Source organism: Drosophila santomea, chromosome 2L (assembly GCF_016746245.2).
Source record: "Drosophila santomea strain STO CAGO 1482 chromosome 2L, Prin_Dsan_1.1, whole genome shotgun sequence".
NCBI lineage: Eukaryota > Metazoa > Arthropoda > Insecta > Diptera > Drosophilidae > Drosophila > Drosophila santomea.
In genome coordinates this window covers 24,603,086-24,622,008 of record NC_053016.2, presented here as the reverse complement: position 1 = coordinate 24,622,008, position 18,923 = coordinate 24,603,086, and the positions used below count along the sequence as shown (strand labels likewise).

Here is an 18,923-nt window from a genome sequence, read left to right as displayed (position 1 = left end):
TACGAAGAATCCTGAGAACCCTAAACAAAATAGAAACTATCCTTTTTACTAAAAATCACAAAACAAGACAAGACACCACGGGACAAACTCCCGCTCACCTATTTTTTTATGCAGGACAGCCCACATAAATATATAAGACGCTCCACTGTGGCTACACGCGCAACCAGAAATATTTGCGAATCTTTCACAACGTAGAGGGCAGAGGTATAACTCCTTCGTAAGGTGACGAATGGATGTGTTCGGGTCTTCTGTTACTCTGGCCCTATCGGCCGCAATATTTTCTTCAGTGCGCACTATGTGAAGTCTATTCAGCGAAGAGTGAATAGGATTCAAAAATACTTAATCTTGCTATCTTGCTGCGAATAATTTAATTATTTTTACATTAAGTGACTTTCATATTTTCTCAAAGCACTGCGTACCGTTCTATAAATAAATTATTAAATAATATAAATAATTATTATAAAAAATGGTTTTAACTTTGCTTGTTTTCGTTTCTTGTAAGAAAAATGTTTAAAAAGTTTAAAATATTATAAATGTGGTAATCTAACAAAGAGGAAAATCTTTTTTTTTTTTTTTTTCCCTTTCTCTTATTTATTGAATCTTCCCTTTTACTTAAGAGTCTAACAATAAGTTTTCAAATCTTATTCTAAGCTAGCTAATTATCATTTTATGAGATGATTTGTGATATGTGGCCTAACAAATTTAACGCTGGGCTGGTTGATCGTTGCGGTGCAGTCGACTTTGGCTGCATACTCGAAGAAGTTTTATTGCAAGGGGATTTGGATGTGAGCCTAGTTTTTCCTTGTATTTTACTTTTCTCTCTGTTATTGTCTCAATGACAAGTTTTATTTTTAGGTCTTTGTGTATATTCTCGTTCCGAAGATACCATGGAGCTCCGGTTATGATTCTCAGAATCCTAGACTGTGCTCGCTGAATGATGTCGATGTTGCTTCTCGATGGTGCATATGGGTTTAAGAACGGAGTTATACAAAAGGACTTTGTACTCCAGGCTCAGGGGAGACCGAACGTTTATAAGCCAGTGTAGATCCTTTGCTTTTAGTCTCAGGTGCGTCGTCTTGGCCTCTATGTGTTTCCGCCAGGTGAGCCGCTTGTCCAGATGAATACCTAAGTATGTTACGTGATCGGCTTGTGGGATGCGCGTGTGGTTCATAACCAAGGGCGGGCAGCTTTGTTTGTTAAGGGTAAACGTAACTTGTTTGCATTTTTGTTCGTTTACTCGTATGCGCCAATTTGCTAGTTGCATCGTAGCTTTTACTGGGCATCTGGATCGACTCAGTATTGCAGTGTCATCAGCGAATGTGGATATTGTTAGCTGGTAGTCTGTTGGGATGTCCGCTGTGTATAGGGTGTATAGAATTGGACCTAATACACTTCCTTGGGGCACTCCAGCTTCTATAGTACAATCGCTTGAAGTGCTTGAACTACATCTAACCGCGAACACTCTTTTGTATAAGTAAGACTTTAGAAGCTTATGTAAGTTTTGAGGCAGCAGTTTGGTTATTTTAAACATAAGTCCATCCAACCATACTCTATCGAATGCTTGTGCAACGTCTAAGAATAAAGCTGTACAATATTCACGATATTGTGATGCGGTTAACCTGCTCAACAGTTCCATGTTTTTCCCGAAAACCAAATTGGTGCGATGGGAGTGTGTCGTGTGTTTTCAGGTGGGGACTGATTCGTAGCAGCAGTACTTTTTCAAATAACTTGGAGAGACAAGTAAGTAGGCTTATTGGCCTGTATGATGATGGCTGTGTTTTGTCTTTCCCAGGCTTAGGGATCATAACTATAACTGATTTCTTCCACTTTTGAGGAAAGTATCCAATTTTGGTAATAGCGTTGAAGAGTAGGCAGATTTGTAGAACTGCACACATTGGAAGCTCGATGATCATTTTCGGTGTTATTAAATCGAAGCCAGGCGATTTTCCAGTCTTCAGTTGGTCTCTAATGACTTACGTTCTATGGGATCTTGTGGTGCTAATTAAGATGCAGTTAAGGGTGGGATAGTAAATGAGTTAGTGGCTGGATTGGGTTGAAATACCTTTTTGAGATGATCAGCGAAGACTCTTGGTCTGTCCATGTCACTACGAGACCAGTTTCCGGTAGAGTTACGGAGGGGTACGACAGTTTCTGCTGGTGCCTGCAGATTCCTGTGGGCTTTCCACAATGAGTTTTTTGTGCTGGCGGGCGTGAGGTTCTCGATGTAACGCAGTTGTGCGTCCGCTTCTTTTTTCTTAAGCGCTTTAGTAAGTCTGCGAGAAGCTGCTTTTAGTCTACTCTTTGCGCCAGGTGATCTGTGCTCCTGCCACTCCCTTCGAAGTCGTCATTTTTCAAGCACAAGGAGTTCGGTATCTCGACTTGTCATGTTGAACTTTTTACTGCATCCGTTGGTATCTTGTGGAGTTGACGCTTTTGCTGCTGCGACTAGTGTTGATTCTAGGCTACCAGCAAACTGATCGATGTCTTGCTCGGTTTCCAATGAGCTAGAGAAGTCGGTATGTGAACAAACATATTTTTTGTACCTCTCCCAGTTGGTCCTGTTGCTTGTGAGTCTATACGGCCGCTCGATGTGTTGCAGTTGGTACAAAAGATTAAAGAGCACCGGGCAGTGATCAGATGAAAGTTCTGAAAGTGCCTCAGCTGTAATCATTGATTGGGATATCCTTTTGGTGATGGCAAAGTCAACCAAGTCTGGAAGCTTTTTAGGATCTGCTGGCCAGTATGTAGGCGTACCCGGAGAAACATAATTAAGCTTGTTTTGCGGTTTAATAATTGCGATGTATAGCTTTTTCCGTTAGGGGTCGCTATCCGAGATCCCCAGTACATGTGCTTGGCATTCCAATCACCAGCTGCAACAAACCTTTCACCGAGCGAGTCGAAGAGTGTTGTGAATTTGTCCTCTGATAGTGTGAAGCGGGGTGGGCAATAGACAGCAGCCAGAGTGAGAGCACCGTTATAGCATTGGAGCAAGTTCTAGCTTGTGCCGCGAAACGCCATTAGCGTTCCAGGTTGCTATTATTAGGGGAGTTATTATACTGTTTTAGAGGAAATGAGTATTTGAATAAGGATGTTTTGGTTCCTCATAAGCTCTTGCATAGTTGTTTGCATGAAGGCCATAAAGTCTTTCATGCTTTGCTGCATCGAAAGCATAATCGCTTCAACGCCAATTGGCTGCTGTTGCATGTTATCGTGAGTGTTTGTTTGATGAATGGGGGTGTCCGCTGCTGGTGTTTGGATCCCTGATTTTAGTGCACTTGCAAAGGAAATATTTGGCGCTGTTCGGTAGCTGGTAGACAGAGGGATGTTAGTTGTACTCGGTTCCATTGCTTTGTGAATTGCTGGTGTGGTACGATCACGAACTGAAGTCACTCGATTGTTTAGGCGACACTTAAGTTCCTTGTAAACAATGCATCCTCGCCAGTTGGCAGTGTGGTTTTCGCCACAGTTACTGCATAATTTAATTGAGCTGTCGTCCTTGTTCTTGGGACAGTTTGCGGTACTGTGAGCATCGCTGCAAACGACGCAGATAGATTTTAGGGTGCAGTACGCTTTGGTGTGGCCATATTCTTGGCAGTTAGTGCACTGCACAGGCTGCTTGCGCTTGTGTGGCTCTTCGACGGTTATTCTCCGGTGCAGTAGAAACTGGAGTTTATAAATAGGATGTACTTCATTTTTGCTGATTTTTTGACTCGATGGCTCCAGTTCGACTTTGAAGAGTGGCTGCGGCTCTTTCTTCCTGTTAAGAATGTTGATCACCGTTTTTGCCTTAAAGTTTTTCTCCTTTAGTGCCTCGATAATTTCGGATGGGGTCACTGATGATTCAATTCCTTTAATGACGACCTGCAATCCTTTGGCACTTTTAAGCTGGTAGGTATAGTAACTCTTTCCAGCTTCATCCAGGTACTTGGTCACTGATCGATGGCTAGACTCATCATGTATGTTTTCCTTGGTAAGAGGTATAACGTGGAACCTGTTTTCTCCGATGATCGTAGCTAGTTTGTTAACCAGTGCGCTTGAGGTTTTCTCTCGTATAAATATTGGAGGCGGCTTAATCTTCTTCTGCTCCTGTTCTTTCATTAGATGCACTTCGCAGTCATCCAGTAGTGCAAACCTATTTGAAGTTGAGTTGTCAACGTTGGTGCGATTTATTTTCGGCTGATTGCCAGCCTGTTTGTGTTGTGGGCTTAGCTTTCGCATTATTTGAATGTAGCGATCCAGCCCTGTTTAAAACAGTTTTGTGTTTTGTTTTGGTTCTTGTCCGCTTTTGTTTTCTAGAGTCGGAGAGAGTGCACTTGCTTTGGTTGTTGTTGTTTCAGCAGAAATGTACACAACTCTCGGTACTGAGCATAGTGTTGATGTTGTTGTTGTTGCTATAGGTGCAGTTGCAGTAGATATCGAAGTTACTGTGCTGGTAGCTACAGAGCTTGGCACCGTTTGCAATGAGGAGAGCGCGAGAGAGACGCTCTCAATGCGTTCGGGTTCACATCGTGCAGTCATAAGCATTGGTGAGCAGGACCGCGATCGTTTGCTTTCTGCAGGTGCTAGGTCATTGACTCGATGGGTTGTTTGGCACTCACGGGCGTCAGACACGAAGGTGAAGTATGCATTGTTTCGTTGGAGAGAGAGCCGGCGCTCGTCTTGATGATGAAAATACGTCTTACCCCGACGCGAATCGATTGAGGAAAATCTAACGACGGAACATAACCTTAAAAAGACCAACCGGGGGAGATCGATTTCGGAGGGAGAACGGAAAAGAGAATGTTTTTACGACGACGAAGTAGAACCTGTGCCGACAAACGACGCTCTCGTCAATAACCCTGATATGGATCTTGCTATAACTAGCAATTTGCTAAAACTGCAACACGATAAGGACCTAACAAAATACATATATTGCAACTTTGGAAAGGTCGTTCAATGAGAAAGACAATCTGCCAATTAAATTGTGGGTGAGAGAATTTTAATGACTTTCAGAAATTCAAAAGGGTATACAGTAACTCAACCATACCCATCATATATTAACCAAAAAACAAACCCAAGAATCACATTAACTTTAACAGAAATGTTACAAATGTGATTCCAAGGGGCATACATCGGCAAATTGTGGAAAATAGAGCAAGGGTAGATAATGTTTTCACTGTAACTGTTGATAAATGAAACCGCTAGTGTAACTGTTAAGTTTATTTTATTGGTTAATTCCAGACACTTGAAATAATTAGGCTTCTTGAGTACTACCAGTGTGTCGATCTTCAGATTGTCGTTTTCCAAATGCCTTTTCGTGTCTTCCTAAAGAGATGTCAGGTAGCGATTGATTTGCAAAAACAAACTACAGGGTTCACGCAATGCAGAGTACGGAGATCCAGTCACAAAATGGGCGTCAGTGGATCCAAAGAATTATTAAGTTAAGTTTATTTTATTGGTTAATTCCAGACACTTGAAATAATTAGGCTTCTTGAGTACTACCAGTGTGTCGATCTTCAGATTGTCGTTTTCCAAATGCCTTTTCGTGTCTTCCTAAAGAGATGTCAGGTAGCGATTGATTTGCAAAAACAAACTACAGGGTTCACGCAATGCAGAGTACGGAGATCCAGTCACAAAATGGGCGTCAGTGGATCCAAAGAATTATCTCCATTTGGGCACATTAATGAAAACTTCTATTTGGGTCAGAACGGTAAAGAGATACTCAAACATTAGAGCCTTGAAACCAAGTATACCTTTCATATTGAGTTTAATTTGGCGAACACCAGCTTCCCATATCCTTCCAAAATGGGGAGCAGATGGGTGTATAAAGTGCCAAAAAATGCCTTCATTGACGAAGAATCCCGCCAATTCTTATCTTTGGCTTGTTGAATGGCCAGGCGTCTCATGTCATCTAAGGTTTGCTTGCCTCCATGAAATGTGGTGCCGTTGTCTGAATGTCGATGAATTGTTAATAGGCTGCGATAAAAGCCTTTGTAGTTAGATCACTAACAACCTCGATATGGAGCCTTTGTGGTGAGGCACACGAAAATAGAAAACTATGCTTTTCCGATGCGTGAAGTTCGTCCTTTGGATTCCTTGATTGCGATCGGTCTATCGTAATCCAGCCCTGTATGCTGAAAGAAGCGTCTAGCTTGAACTCGAGGAATTGGAAGTTCTCCCAGGAAGAAAGCGTTTGCTTTGGAAGACTGCCTTTCTTATGAGATTGCGGGCTCCCAGAATTCAGGACTGCTGACGGAGATTGGTAAACGTTGCATCAACTCCAGGAACGGAGAGAACCGAATTAGATGCGATTTAGCCTTAAGCTGTCGTCGATTATCTAGCTGGGCAAAGCTCAGTTTCTCCTGCAAATCAATTCAATTGGCACATGTCAAATTATTTGGAGTTGTGTTGGAATATCATCCACATAGGCATAGGCTGCAGGGTACTCTTGGCGGTGATCGTCGGCGATTTGCTTTAGAACTCGAACAGCCAGAAAAGGGGACGGTGCCAATTCGTAGGTCACCGTCAGCAGGTGAAAATGCAGGGGTTCATTCTCAGTTTGCGCCAAACAATGCACTGAAGATTTTTATGCGGCTTGAAAATTTGAATTCCGCGAAACACCTTCTCTATATCTGCGCACTGCTTACATTGGTGCTGCCGGAAACGTAGACAAACGTCAAGAAAATCGCGTTAAATCGGTGAACCAATATGAAGTCTGTCATCGAGCTATACTCCAGAGCTGTCCTTTCCAGATCCATCAAAAACTACACGACATTTGGTAGTCAGGCTGTCATGTCAGCTCGATGATCATTTTCGGTGTTATTAAATCGAAGCCAGGCGATTTTCCAGTCTTCAGTTGGTCTCTAATGACTTACGTTCTATGGGATCTTGTGGTGCTAATTCAGATGCAGTTAAGGGTGGGATAGTAAATGAGTTAGTGGCTGGATTGGGTTGAAATACCTTTTTGAGATGATCAGCGAAGACTCTTGGTCTGTCCATGTCACTACGAGACCAGTTTCCGGTAGAGTTACGGAGGGGTACGACAGTTTCTGCTGGTGCCTGCAGATTCCTGTGGGCTTTCCACAATGAGTTTTTTGTGCTGGTGGGCGTGAGGTTCTCGATGTAACGCAGTTGTGCGTCCGCTTCTTTTTTCTTAAGCGCTTTAGTAAGTCTGCGAGAAGCTGCTTTTAGTCTACTCTTTGCGCCAGGTGATCTGTGCTCCTGCCACTCCCTTCGAAGTCGTCGTTTTTCAAGCACAAGGAGTTCGGTATCTCGACTTGTCATGTTGAACTTTTTACTGCATCCGTTGGTATCTTGTGGAGTTGACGCTTTTGCTGCTGCGACTAGTGTTGATTCTAGGCTACCAGCAAACTGATCGATGTCTTGCTCGGTTTCCAATGAGCTAGAGAAGTCGGTATGTGAACAAACATATTTTTTGTACCTCTCCCAGTTGGTCCTGTTGCTTGTGAGTCTATACGGCCGCTCGATGTGTTGCAGTTGGTACAAAAGATTAAAGAGCACCGGGCAGTGATCAGATGAAAGTTCTGAAAGTGCCTCAGCTGTAATCATTGATTGGGATATCCTTTTGGTGATGGCAAAGTCAACCAAGTCTGGAAGCTTTTTAGGATCTGCTGGCCAGTATGTAGGCGTACCCGGAGAAACATAATTAAGCTTGTTTTGCGGTTTAATAATTGCGATGTATAGCTGTTTTCCGTTAGGGGTCGCTATCCGAGATCCCCAGTACATGTGCTTGGCATTCCAATCACCAGCTGCAACAAACCTTTCACCGAGCGAGTCGAAGAGTGTTGTGAATTTGTCCTCTGATAGTGTGAAGCGGGGTGGGCAATAGACAGCAGCCAGAGTGAGAGCACCGTTATAGCATTGGAGCAAGTTCTAGCTTGTGCCGCGAAACGCCATTAGCGTTCCAGGTTGCTATTATTAGGGGAGTTATTATACTGTTTTAGAGGAAATGAGTATTTGAATAAGGATGTTTTGGTTCCTCATAAGCTCTTGCATAGTTGTTTGCATGAAGGCCATAAAGTCTTTCATGCTTTGCTGCATCGAAAGCATAATCGCTTCAACGCCAATTGGCTGCTGTTGCATGTTATCGTGAGTGTTTGTTTGATGAATGGGGGTGTCCGCTGCTGGTGTTTGGATCCCTGATTTTAGTGCACTTGCAAAGGAAATATTTGGCGCTGTTCGGTAGCTGGTAGACAGAGGGATGTTAGTTGTACTCGGTTCCATTGCTTTGTGAATTGCTGGTGTGGTACGATCACGAACTGAAGTCACTCGATTGTTTAGGCGACACTTAAGTTCCTTGTAAACAATGCATCCTCGCCAGTTGGCAGTGTGGTTTTCGCCACAGTTACTGCATAATTTAATTGAGCTGTCGTCCTTGTTCTTGGGACAGTTTGCGGTACTGTGAGCATCGCTGCAAACGACGCAGATAGATTTTAGGGTGCAGTACGCTTTGGTGTGGCCATATTCTTGGCAGTTAGTGCACTGCACAGGCTGCTTGCGCTTGTGTGGCTCTTCGACGGTTATTCTCCGGTGCAGTAGAAACTGGAGTTTATAAATAGGATGTACTTCATTTTTGCTGATTTTTTGACTCGATGGCTCCAGTTCGACTTTGAAGAGTGGCTGCGGCTCTTTCTTCCTGTTAAGAATGTTGATCACCGTTTTTGCCTTAAAGTTTTTCTCCTTTAGTGCCTCGATAATTTCGGATGGGGTCACTGATGATTCAATTCCTTTAATGACGACCTGCAATCCTTTGGCACTTTTAAGCTGGTAGGTATAGTAACTCTTTCCAGCTTCATCCAGGTACTTGGTCACTGATCGATGGCTAGACTCATCATGTATGTTTTCCTTGGTAAGAGGTATAACGTGGAACCTGTTTTCTCCGATGATCGTAGCTAGTTTGTTAACCAGTGCGCTTGAGGTTTTCTCTCGTATAAATATTGGAGGCGGCTTAATCTTCTTCTGCTCCTGTTCTTTCATTAGATGCACTTCGCAGTCATCCAGTAGTGCAAACCTATTTGAAGTTGAGTTGTCAACGTTGGTGCGATTTATTTTCGGCTGATTGCCAGCCTGTTTGTGTTGTGGGCTTAGCTTTCGCATTATTTGAATGTAGCGATCCAGCCCTGTTTAAAACAGTTTTGTGTTTTGTTTTGGTTCTTGTCCGCTTTTGTTTTCTAGAGTCGGAGAGAGTGCACTTGCTTTGGTTGTTGTTGTTTCAGCAGAAATGTACACAACTCTCGGTACTGAGCATAGTGTTGATGTTGTTGTTGTTGCTATAGGTGCAGTTGCAGTAGATATCGAAGTTACTGTGCTGGTAGCTACAGAGCTTGGCACCGTTTGCAATGAGGAGAGCGCGAGAGAGACGCTCTCAATGCGTTCGGGTTCACATCGTGCAGTCATAAGCATTGGTGAGCAGGACCGCGATCGTTTGCTTTCTGCAGGTGCTAGGTCATTGACTCGATGGGTTGTTTGGCACTCACGGGCGTCAGACACGAAGGTGAAGTATGCATTGTTTCGTTGGAGAGAGAGCCGGCGCTCGTCTTGCTCTTTTTGCCGCTGAGCGCGCAATTCGCGTTGGCTCATTTTGGAACTGTCGATTTGTTTGTTGTCTATTTATATTAGCTTTTGTTTTAATTTAATGTTTCCACACACAACAAATATTATAGATTTGCAATTTAACATTGCTAATAGCGTCTTTTCGCTGATATTTGTAATTTATTTTGTTTTATTTATTCACTTCACTTAAATAAATTGATTTTGTACAGAGCTCGATGAAAATACGTCTTACCCCGACGCGAATCGATTGAGGAAAATCTAACGACGGAACATAACCTTAAAAAGACCAACCGGGGGAGATCGATTTCGGAGGGAGAACGGAAAAGAGAATGTTTTTACGACGACGAAGTAGAACCTGTGCCGACAAACGACGCTCTCGTCAATAACCCTGATATGGATCTTGCTATAACTAGCAATTTGCTAAAACTGCAACACGATAAGGACCTAACAAAATACATATATTGCAACTTTGGAAAGGTCGTTCAATGAGAAAGACAATCTGCCAATTAAATTGTGGGTGAGAGAATTTTAATGACTTTCAGAAATTCATTTTTGCAACGCGATCGATGCAGGGTCTCGCAAAGATGTTTTACTTTTTGCACATAAAAGAGTTAGCTTCCAGAGGAAACATTTAAAAAGTTCCCGTATTCAATTCCTGAAAATTCGTGTGAAAACAATCTAGTACTCTACGATTCAAATAAAACTGAGCGAATTTTAAGAAAAACTTAAGTGCTACGAGGTTATTCGCGGAAAATCCAAAAGGGTATACAGTAACTCAACCATACCCATCATATATTAACCAAAAAACAAACCCAAGAATCACATTAACTTTAACAGAAATGTTACAAATGTGATTCCAAGGGGCATACATCGGCAAATTGTGGAAAATAGAGCAAGGGTAGATAATGTTTTCACTGTAACTGTTGATAAATGAAACCGCTAGTGTAACTGTTAAGTTTATTTTATTGGTTAATTCCAGACACTTGAAATAATTAGGCTTCTTGAGTACTACCAGTGTGTCGATCTTCAGATTGTCGTTTTCCAAATGCCTTTTCGTGTCTTCCTAAAGAGATGTCAGGTAGCGATTGATTTGCAAAAACAAACTACAGGGTTCACGCAATGCAGAGTACGGAGATCCAGTCACAAAATGGGCGTCAGTGGATCCAAAGAATTATCTCCATTTGGGCACATTAATGAAAACTTCTATTTGGGTCAGAACGGTAAAGAGATACTCAAACGTTAGAGCCTTGAAACCAAGTATACCTTTCATATTGAGTTTAATTTGGCGAACACCAGCTTCCCATATCCTTCCAAAATGGGGAGCAGATGGGTGTATAAAGTGCCAAAAAATGCCTTCATTGACGAAGAATCCCGCCAATTCTTATCTTTGGCTTGTTGAATGGCCAGGCGTCTCATGTCATCTAAGGTTTGCTTGCCTCCATGAAATGTGGTGCCGTTGTCTGAATGTCGATGAATTGTTAATAGGCTGCGATAAAAGCCTTTGTAGTTAGATCACTAACAACCTCGATATGGAGCCTTTGTGGTGAGGCACACGAAAATAGAAAACTATGCTTTTCCGATGCGTGAAGTTCGTCCTTTGGATTCCTTGATTGCGATCGGTCTATCGTAATCCAGCCCTGTATGCTGAAAGAAGCGTCTAGCTTGAACTTGAGGAATTGGAAGTTCTCCCAGGAAGAAAGCGTTTGCTTTGGAAGACTGCCTTTCTTATGAGATTGCGGGCTCCCAGAATTCAGGACTGCTGACGGAGATTGGTAAACGTTGCATCAACTCCAGGAACGGAGAGAACCGAATTAGATGCGATTTAGCCTTAAGCTGTCGTCGATTATCTAGCTGGGCAAAGCTCAGTTTCTCCTGCAAATCAATTCAATTGGCACATGTCAAATTATTTGGAGTTGTGTTGGAATATCATCCACATAGGCATAGGCTGCAGGGTACTCTTGGCGGTGATCGTCGGCGATTTGCTTTAGAACTCGAACAGCCAGAAAAGGGGACGGTGCCAATTCGTAGGTCACCGTCAGCAGGTGAAAATGCAGGGGTTCATTCTCAGTTTGCGCCAAACAATGCACTGAAGATTTTTATGCGGCTTGAAAATTTGAATTCCGCGAAACACCTTCTCTATATCTGCGCACTGCTTACATTGGTGGTGCCGGAAACGTAGACAAACGTCAAGAAAATCGCGTTAAATCGGTGAACCAATATGAAGTCTGTCATCGAGCTATACTCCAGAGCTGTCCTTTCCAGATCCATCAAAAACTACACGACATTTGGTAGTCAGGCTGTCCAGTTTGATGACAGCGTGGTGCGGCAAATAGCCGGAGTTAGTTGTTCCACGTGTCCACATTGCAAGAAGTCGTCCAGGAAAGCTTCGTACTGCTGCTTCAATTCTAGATACCGGCGAAATTTCCATTCCAGCTAGAACAGGCGATTGGTGGCCTGTGGCAAGGTCGATTCAATAGGCGGTGCCTTCTCTTGCCTTGAAGGGGCACTTGATGGGCGTCTAAGGGAGCCTGGTTAGGTTGAATGCAGTTCATCTCCATGAATGAACGAATAATTGTGTCAAGGTCCACGTGATGAGTAACAGCAGTAGTCGGTTCATCATCGCAGGCAGAATAAAAACCTGCAATAATCCAACCAAATACAGAATTGAGGGCAATAGGAAAGTCGTTCTTTCGTATATTTCGTATTTCCATTCTACTGTGTACAGAGACCAGAGCTGATTCGATGTCATCGATTACTCCTGGTGTGCAGAACGTTGGCTCTGCCAAAAGAAGCTCGATTTGCTTCCACGTAGAAAGTGAGGTGTCAATAACTTGGCTGGGAGTTTGGCCCGAGCGACGAGAGCGCAGCTTGATATGTGCGCGTCTTCGGGTAACGCTCGCACATCTGACAAGTATGTCGCAAGGTACAGTTGCCTACCATATAAGCTGGACTAAGGCAATTAAAACAAAGTTTCCTTGCTTTGAAATATTCCTGTCTAGATGCAATGTCGAGTTCGATGAACTAAGGACACTTAAATAGTTGGGGATTCTGCTGGCATGATGTGCTCTTTAGCCGTCGTAGATGCGTTCTGCGTTGTAGCTGCACGTCAAGCCTGGATTGGTCGAGCTAAGTTAAAAGCGCCCATGCTTCTCGAGTATCGCTATCAAATTTTTTAAGCAATAGGAAAATTAGCCAGGGATTCCGCTCCTTACAGTTAGGAGCTCGAAAGCCACGAATACCTTCGTATGCACCATAACCAATTTTACGCAATAATCATGTCCGAAAAATGTTTCCAGTCCTCAAGCTTCCCGAAAAAGGGCGGAAGTTTAGTGTTTTTTTTCATATGCATCCAGATCGTCGTCAGGGTTCTCCCAATCGGCTTCCGATTAAATGGCATACAGCTCTGCCGAGAGCAGTACAAACCGCAAATAATTTTCCAGTAGTTGCGCCAGGCGGACAACTATCGTTTAAATTGAATGAATGTCATCAACAAATTTTAAGGCATTATTATGCGCACGAGTAATTTGGCTTTTGCAGAAGCCCCGTTGTTGAATCACACTCCTCATGGTGGTCGAGGAATCTAAAGATCACCGTTGACAGAAAACAAATAACCAAAATCAAATGTCCGGAAAAAAAACGCAGTTCCGGTTATCCGGCTCAAAGGACCGGTTTTTTGTATCTTTATAAATGAAACAGCTAGTGTAGCTGTTTAGTTTAATTTCATACACTTGAAAATATTATGTCAACACCAATGCGTACGTTTTTATTGAGAGGCAATATGTGACTAAACAAAGCTTTGGATCGCCATACGATTGTGCTAGCTTAAGGTGTAAACAAGATACAGTTAGGAGTTCGATTTTATGAAAATGTACTGGGCAAGCTTGCGCGTGTCTTGTTCGCGCGGATACAGGGTGTCTCGTTCAAAACAGTAACAATTTCTAAAGCACTTTGTAAAAAAAAGGGCGCAACCAACATGTAAAAGGTCTACTCAGTCATTTATGTGCGAACAGTGAAGGCTGAGATAAGTTTAATTCTCAAAATTGATATCGATGATCTCGAAACCGTAAGAACCAGTGTTGGGACAGGTACGCTATATTTTTACCTAGGTAAGGTACAAGGTTTTTACAAAAATAAGTACCTAGGTAAGGTAAAAGGTTTTCAAATTGTTCTGTACCTAGGTAAAGATAAAAGGTAAAAACAAGTATACGAATTTTTAAATTTTTTATTCGGTACTTTTTAAAATTAAAATAACAATTCATATTTCTTTCTTCAAATAATAACCGAACGCAAATTTTGTTGTTCAGCTACCTGGCTTGAGCTTTGGAAACAGAAGAAATTTGCTCGCTTAGGCTCTGATGATTTATTCTCTTCCTTTTTTGCCACTTTTGATTTCATGGCCTCATATGACGCATAGCTGTTTGGATGCACCCTCTACAAAAAAGTATTAATAGAATAAAATATTTTTAAAACTTCATAACATTTAATTTTGTGACGGAATTTTAATTTTGGCGAAATATTGTATGTGCGTATGTAAAAATGAATGGCTACTTCAATATATATTATCAATATTTTGGCGCCAATTATTGTATGTGCGTATGTAAAATTGAATGGCTACATCAATATATATATTCAATATTTTGGCGCCAATTATTGTATGTAGAAATTAATGGCTACATCAATATATATTATCAATATTTTGGCGCCAATTATTGTATGTGCGTATGTAAAAATGAATAGCTACATCAATATATATCATCCATTTCCAATAAATATTGATGTAGCCATTCATTTTTGATTTGGTATAGAGAAAACGTCGACACATCAAAGCACAATTCTTATATTTTCTAAATTAAATGCGCTTTTATTTACAAAATCATTTTTTTCCATGTACAAATACACATTTCGCGCATTAAATATTTTCCGAGAAAATACCCTTTTTACACATTACAAAATTTGATTTTGTCAATAAAATGTTCTTTAATTTAAAAAGTATAAACGAACTTTTATATCTTGAAGCACAGAACTTATACTTATTTTTATTTACTTTACTTCACTTTTAACTTGCACAGAAATACACACATATGAACATATAATATATTTATACTATACTTGCCTTAAGATGTTTGTGTAAATTTCCAGTCGAATTTTCGTCGAATTTAATCGCTTTATTTACACACAATACACAATTCACATCTGGCTTAAAAAATTGGCCATTTAAAACAAAATGTAGTTCCTTTTTTTTGAGCTTTCTTTTACGGACATTTTTCGTCTCTTATGGACAGTTTTGGGTTCTTTCACAAATTGTTAAGGTATGATCAAATATGAGTGTTTGATTTAAGCTAATAATAACCGAACAGCATTTGCGTGGAAAATTGTGAAATTAGAATCGAAACATAAATAATTTCCTATGGTGGAATCAGCTTATTATTATTATTGTGGAGTTTGATTATTTTGTTCAAAGGAAAATGATCAAAAAGTCTATTTAGTAATAAATAAAGCTAACACAAATATTTTAGTACCTTTTTACCTAGCTTACCTAATTCTCTAGGTATACAAAAATTTGTACCTAGGTAAGGTAAAAGGTAGCATAATATTTGTATACCTAGGTAAGGTAAAAGATACCACAAAATGGTACCTAGGTATGTACCTAGGTACAAGTATCTAGGTACTCCCCAACACTGGTAAGAACAGACATTGAACCAACAGCAAGCAAAAAACTCGGTAATGACAAGGTCATCCAACATTTAATTGGTTTAATTCTAGACGACGATATGCCGATACACTCACGGCCCCGTAGATTTTTTTATGTTAAACGTTGCATAATAGACAAACCGATCAACGGCTTAAGACGTCATCATCCAAGTCAGAATACAGCGATCCAGTTGTTCTAGTCAAAAAACCTAACGGATCTGATCGCTTGTGTGTCGGGTATAGGCGAATTAACATAATTATTATCAGATACCACTTTCCCCTACCTTTTATCGACGATCAACTACAAAATTAAAGGGTTTTCAGTTTTATCGACTTAAAGAATGTATTCTTGCACGTATAAATTAAGGAAGAGTGCCGTAAATATACATCGTTGGTTACAGGAGTGGCTATACCATATGTAGACGACATAATAATCCTTGCAGAAATCGAAAAATAAGCTATAGGAAAACTAATCGAGAATCAACGAATTAGTCTGTCTCCAACAAAAACACAAGCTGTGACTTTATTTCCAGTGACAACCAATCTAAGGCAGCTAAAAGTTTCCTTGGCTTAGTCGGATACTTCCAAAAATGTATTCCCAACTATTCACAAAGAGCATAACCGTGACAAAACTAGATGCAAAGATTAAATTCGGTGATGACTGTGTTACTGGTAAGGACTAAGAACATGGGAGCGGCATCCGATGTTCAGGCACCATGTTGCTAGCGTAGGTTCGTCGATTTAAGGTCGCCTTTTGGTAAGCCCCTCCCCACTCCAACATAACGAGAATAAATATTAGTAGTGCATGTAAGGGGTGTATCGAATTCATCACCGGACAATGGTGAAATTGATACGCGAATATATACGTATATAAAAATATAGAAAAAAAGGGGAACGGTGTTCCGTCAAACTTACCGGACTTTAATCCGGAGCGATGAGATCTCGTCGCGTTGGATCTGGGTGTTCATATATATACTGATGGAATTATATATAGTAACATATACATTCCACACCCACAACTCCCCAACCACACACACTATTCTAAACAGTCACACAGACAATTTAATGTCTGAGTACCCTTCAGTACCAGTCCCTAAAGATTCCCTAAGGAATCCCTAGGGAGTCCCCCAGTAATTCTCAAGGAATCCCGGGGGATTTCCCATACAAATCGGCGAGGAATTTCCATACAACAGGCGTTTGTGGCGAGGAATTCGAAGTTCCCGAGGAATTCCTCGGGAATTCACTACTTCAATAATTCACTAATTACACTACTTACCGGTTTTTTATATTTAACGTTGAAAAGGTTCCAAACACCACTTGTCACGTTCTATAATTGAATAAAAATGCAAAAGAAAAGGGGTGACGGAAAACGAAACCGAAAATTCTGACAGGCGCTTGCCAGGGTATTTCCGACCATAATGATCCCGTGTAATTAGAGTAACTCTAATAACAAATAGACAGATAATTTAAAACGGACAGTTTAATTTCTTACAAAATTTAAAATCCTTAAATTAACAAATATAAATTAAATATACACTTTAAAATATATAAATATCCCACCGATTATTAGAACGGTATTTAGAAGTCTATACATAGCGTTTTTTTCTCTACTCTGATTTTGTCTTCTCTCATCTCTCACTCTCATTTTCGGTCACTGCTCTGAACTACTTCGTGGCAAAGCCACGACATAATTCGGCTTGAGTTCGGTGTTTGAAAATTTGCTAAAAAAGGCCTGTGAGATTTGTTTTTTCGAACTCTCGCGAGGAAAAATACGGGCGAGGAATTTTGGTACTGAAGGGTACAATCACACACACACATTAATGTCTAAGCACGAAATGTAATCAAAGATCGAGAGCCCAAAGATGGCGAGCCAATTGAAATAACAAAAACTTCCGCCCACGCAATCGTCTTAGGATTCTCCAATTACTCCAATTTTTCGGAAGCTTCTCTCTTCACGAGAGAATAGATATTTATAACTTAATTCTCTTAAACTTCGCTCTTAAGTTATCCCAATCTGCCTATATAAACGCAAACATGTCTCCATGAAGTAGTTCAGTACTGAGTACGCTATCGATTGCGATAACTTTGCCAAGCCCACTTTAACTTCGAAGTCCATTGTTCAACTTAGTGATAGCCTAAAGGCTCTTCCTTTATTGGAAATAATAAAAACGTTTAGTAATACATAAAAAACCAACCGTGCTCTTTTTTTTTTTTATTAAACTCTCGGTCTGAATTCGGTATGATGAAAAGAAAATATTGTGCGAGTTGTTTACAAAATATCAATCTAGTGGCAAAAGATCCTTGTACGACCAAGCGGATCTTTTAAGATTGAATTACCCGAATCGGCGCTAAAATTAACATAAAATCGGAATAAAGTTAACTCTTTTTTATCCGCAAAAGAATTACGTATAATCGGTGGTTGACACACAATAGTCAAACCTACTGCATATGGTCAATAAAAGTGTAATAACAAAAAACCAAGAACCAAAAACTCTGCTAAAACAAAAAATCAACGATGGCAACCGAACAAGTCCAACTTTTATCGGAACCCCATCTAAATCAAGCCCTAAGCCAAATTAGGCAAATACCAACATTCAGGGGTAACACCCCAGAGCTCTGTTCTTCTATTCGGAGGATCGAATTCATACTTGAACTTTACCCAACAACCGAGATGGAACTTGCAGGAGATGTCCAACGAGTTTCCCAGTTATCCGGAGCAACAACCTGGCCAACCCTAATAAACGCGCTCATCAGCGAATACGTCTCTACAACACACCCTTCAGCGGAAGTATCCGAAGAGTTAGAAATTAAATCATTCACAAAATAAAATAAACTTATGTTAGAAAATATTATCAATAATACTGTATTATACACGAATGCATTAAATAATACAATCAAAGATTTAATCATGAGAAAATTTCCCAATAGGTTATTTATGACCCCTTCCAGACATGACATAACGACAGTATGTAAACTTAAACAAATAGCACAATAAGAAGATGTATACGAAATAACATTCCTTGACCGAACAAAACCCCATAATAACTCTAGCCCTAACAGAACCCAACCCCAAACTCCTAAGAACAAAAGAAACTATTAAAATTTCGTGAACAATGCTATGCATAATACAAATAAACCAAATTCAAACACTAATTCAAGACCCGCTTAAATAAACCCGAGGTTAGCAAGAGAACTCACACAAAAACTAAATACAGGTAGAGTTCAGAATCATTTAAATTTTCAACAACAAACTAATAGTGCACACAACCCTCCCGTCAAACGAAAGAGAGAAAGTGCTAGTGCCCAATACAGTATAGACACATTATGCGAAAATTTTCTTCAACCAGCCTCGGAATCAGAAAGCGATTCAGAGGAGAAGGAAACCCATTCATAATAATTAAAATAAATAATATTACTCTCAAATGCCTAGTAGACACTGGGTCGTCTATTAATATTATGAAACAAAATTTCTTTAATTTCCCAATCAAACCCATTATAGTAAAAGTCCACACTATAAATGCCGTTATAACATTGAACCAAAGCGTTTTATTGCAGTCAAGCAAACTTTGTCCCATGAAGCACATTTTATATTCACAATTTTTCAGAAAAACATGACTCACTATTAGGCAGAAACTATTTAGAGCCAACCAACACTCAAATTAATTATTCAACACAGCACA

General features: G+C 40.5%; 2 long non-coding RNA genes across 2 annotated transcripts; one reads left to right on the top strand and one right to left on the bottom strand.

Moving 5' to 3' along the window:
* Positions 1-13,760: 13,760 nt before the first annotated feature.
* Positions 13,761-14,649, bottom strand: LOC120458358. Its single transcript, XR_005617185.2, has 2 exons — positions 14,597-14,649; positions 13,761-13,983 (listed from the first exon to the last, which is right to left on the bottom strand). It is a non-coding gene; the product is annotated as an uncharacterized LOC120458358 (long non-coding RNA).
* An 18-nt stretch (positions 14,650-14,667) lies between these two features.
* LOC120458357 lies at positions 14,668-15,593 on the top strand. The gene is made up of 2 exons (XR_005617184.1): positions 14,668-15,233; positions 15,316-15,593. It is a non-coding gene; the product is annotated as an uncharacterized LOC120458357 (long non-coding RNA).
* The last annotated feature ends 3,330 nt before the right edge of the window (positions 15,594-18,923 follow it).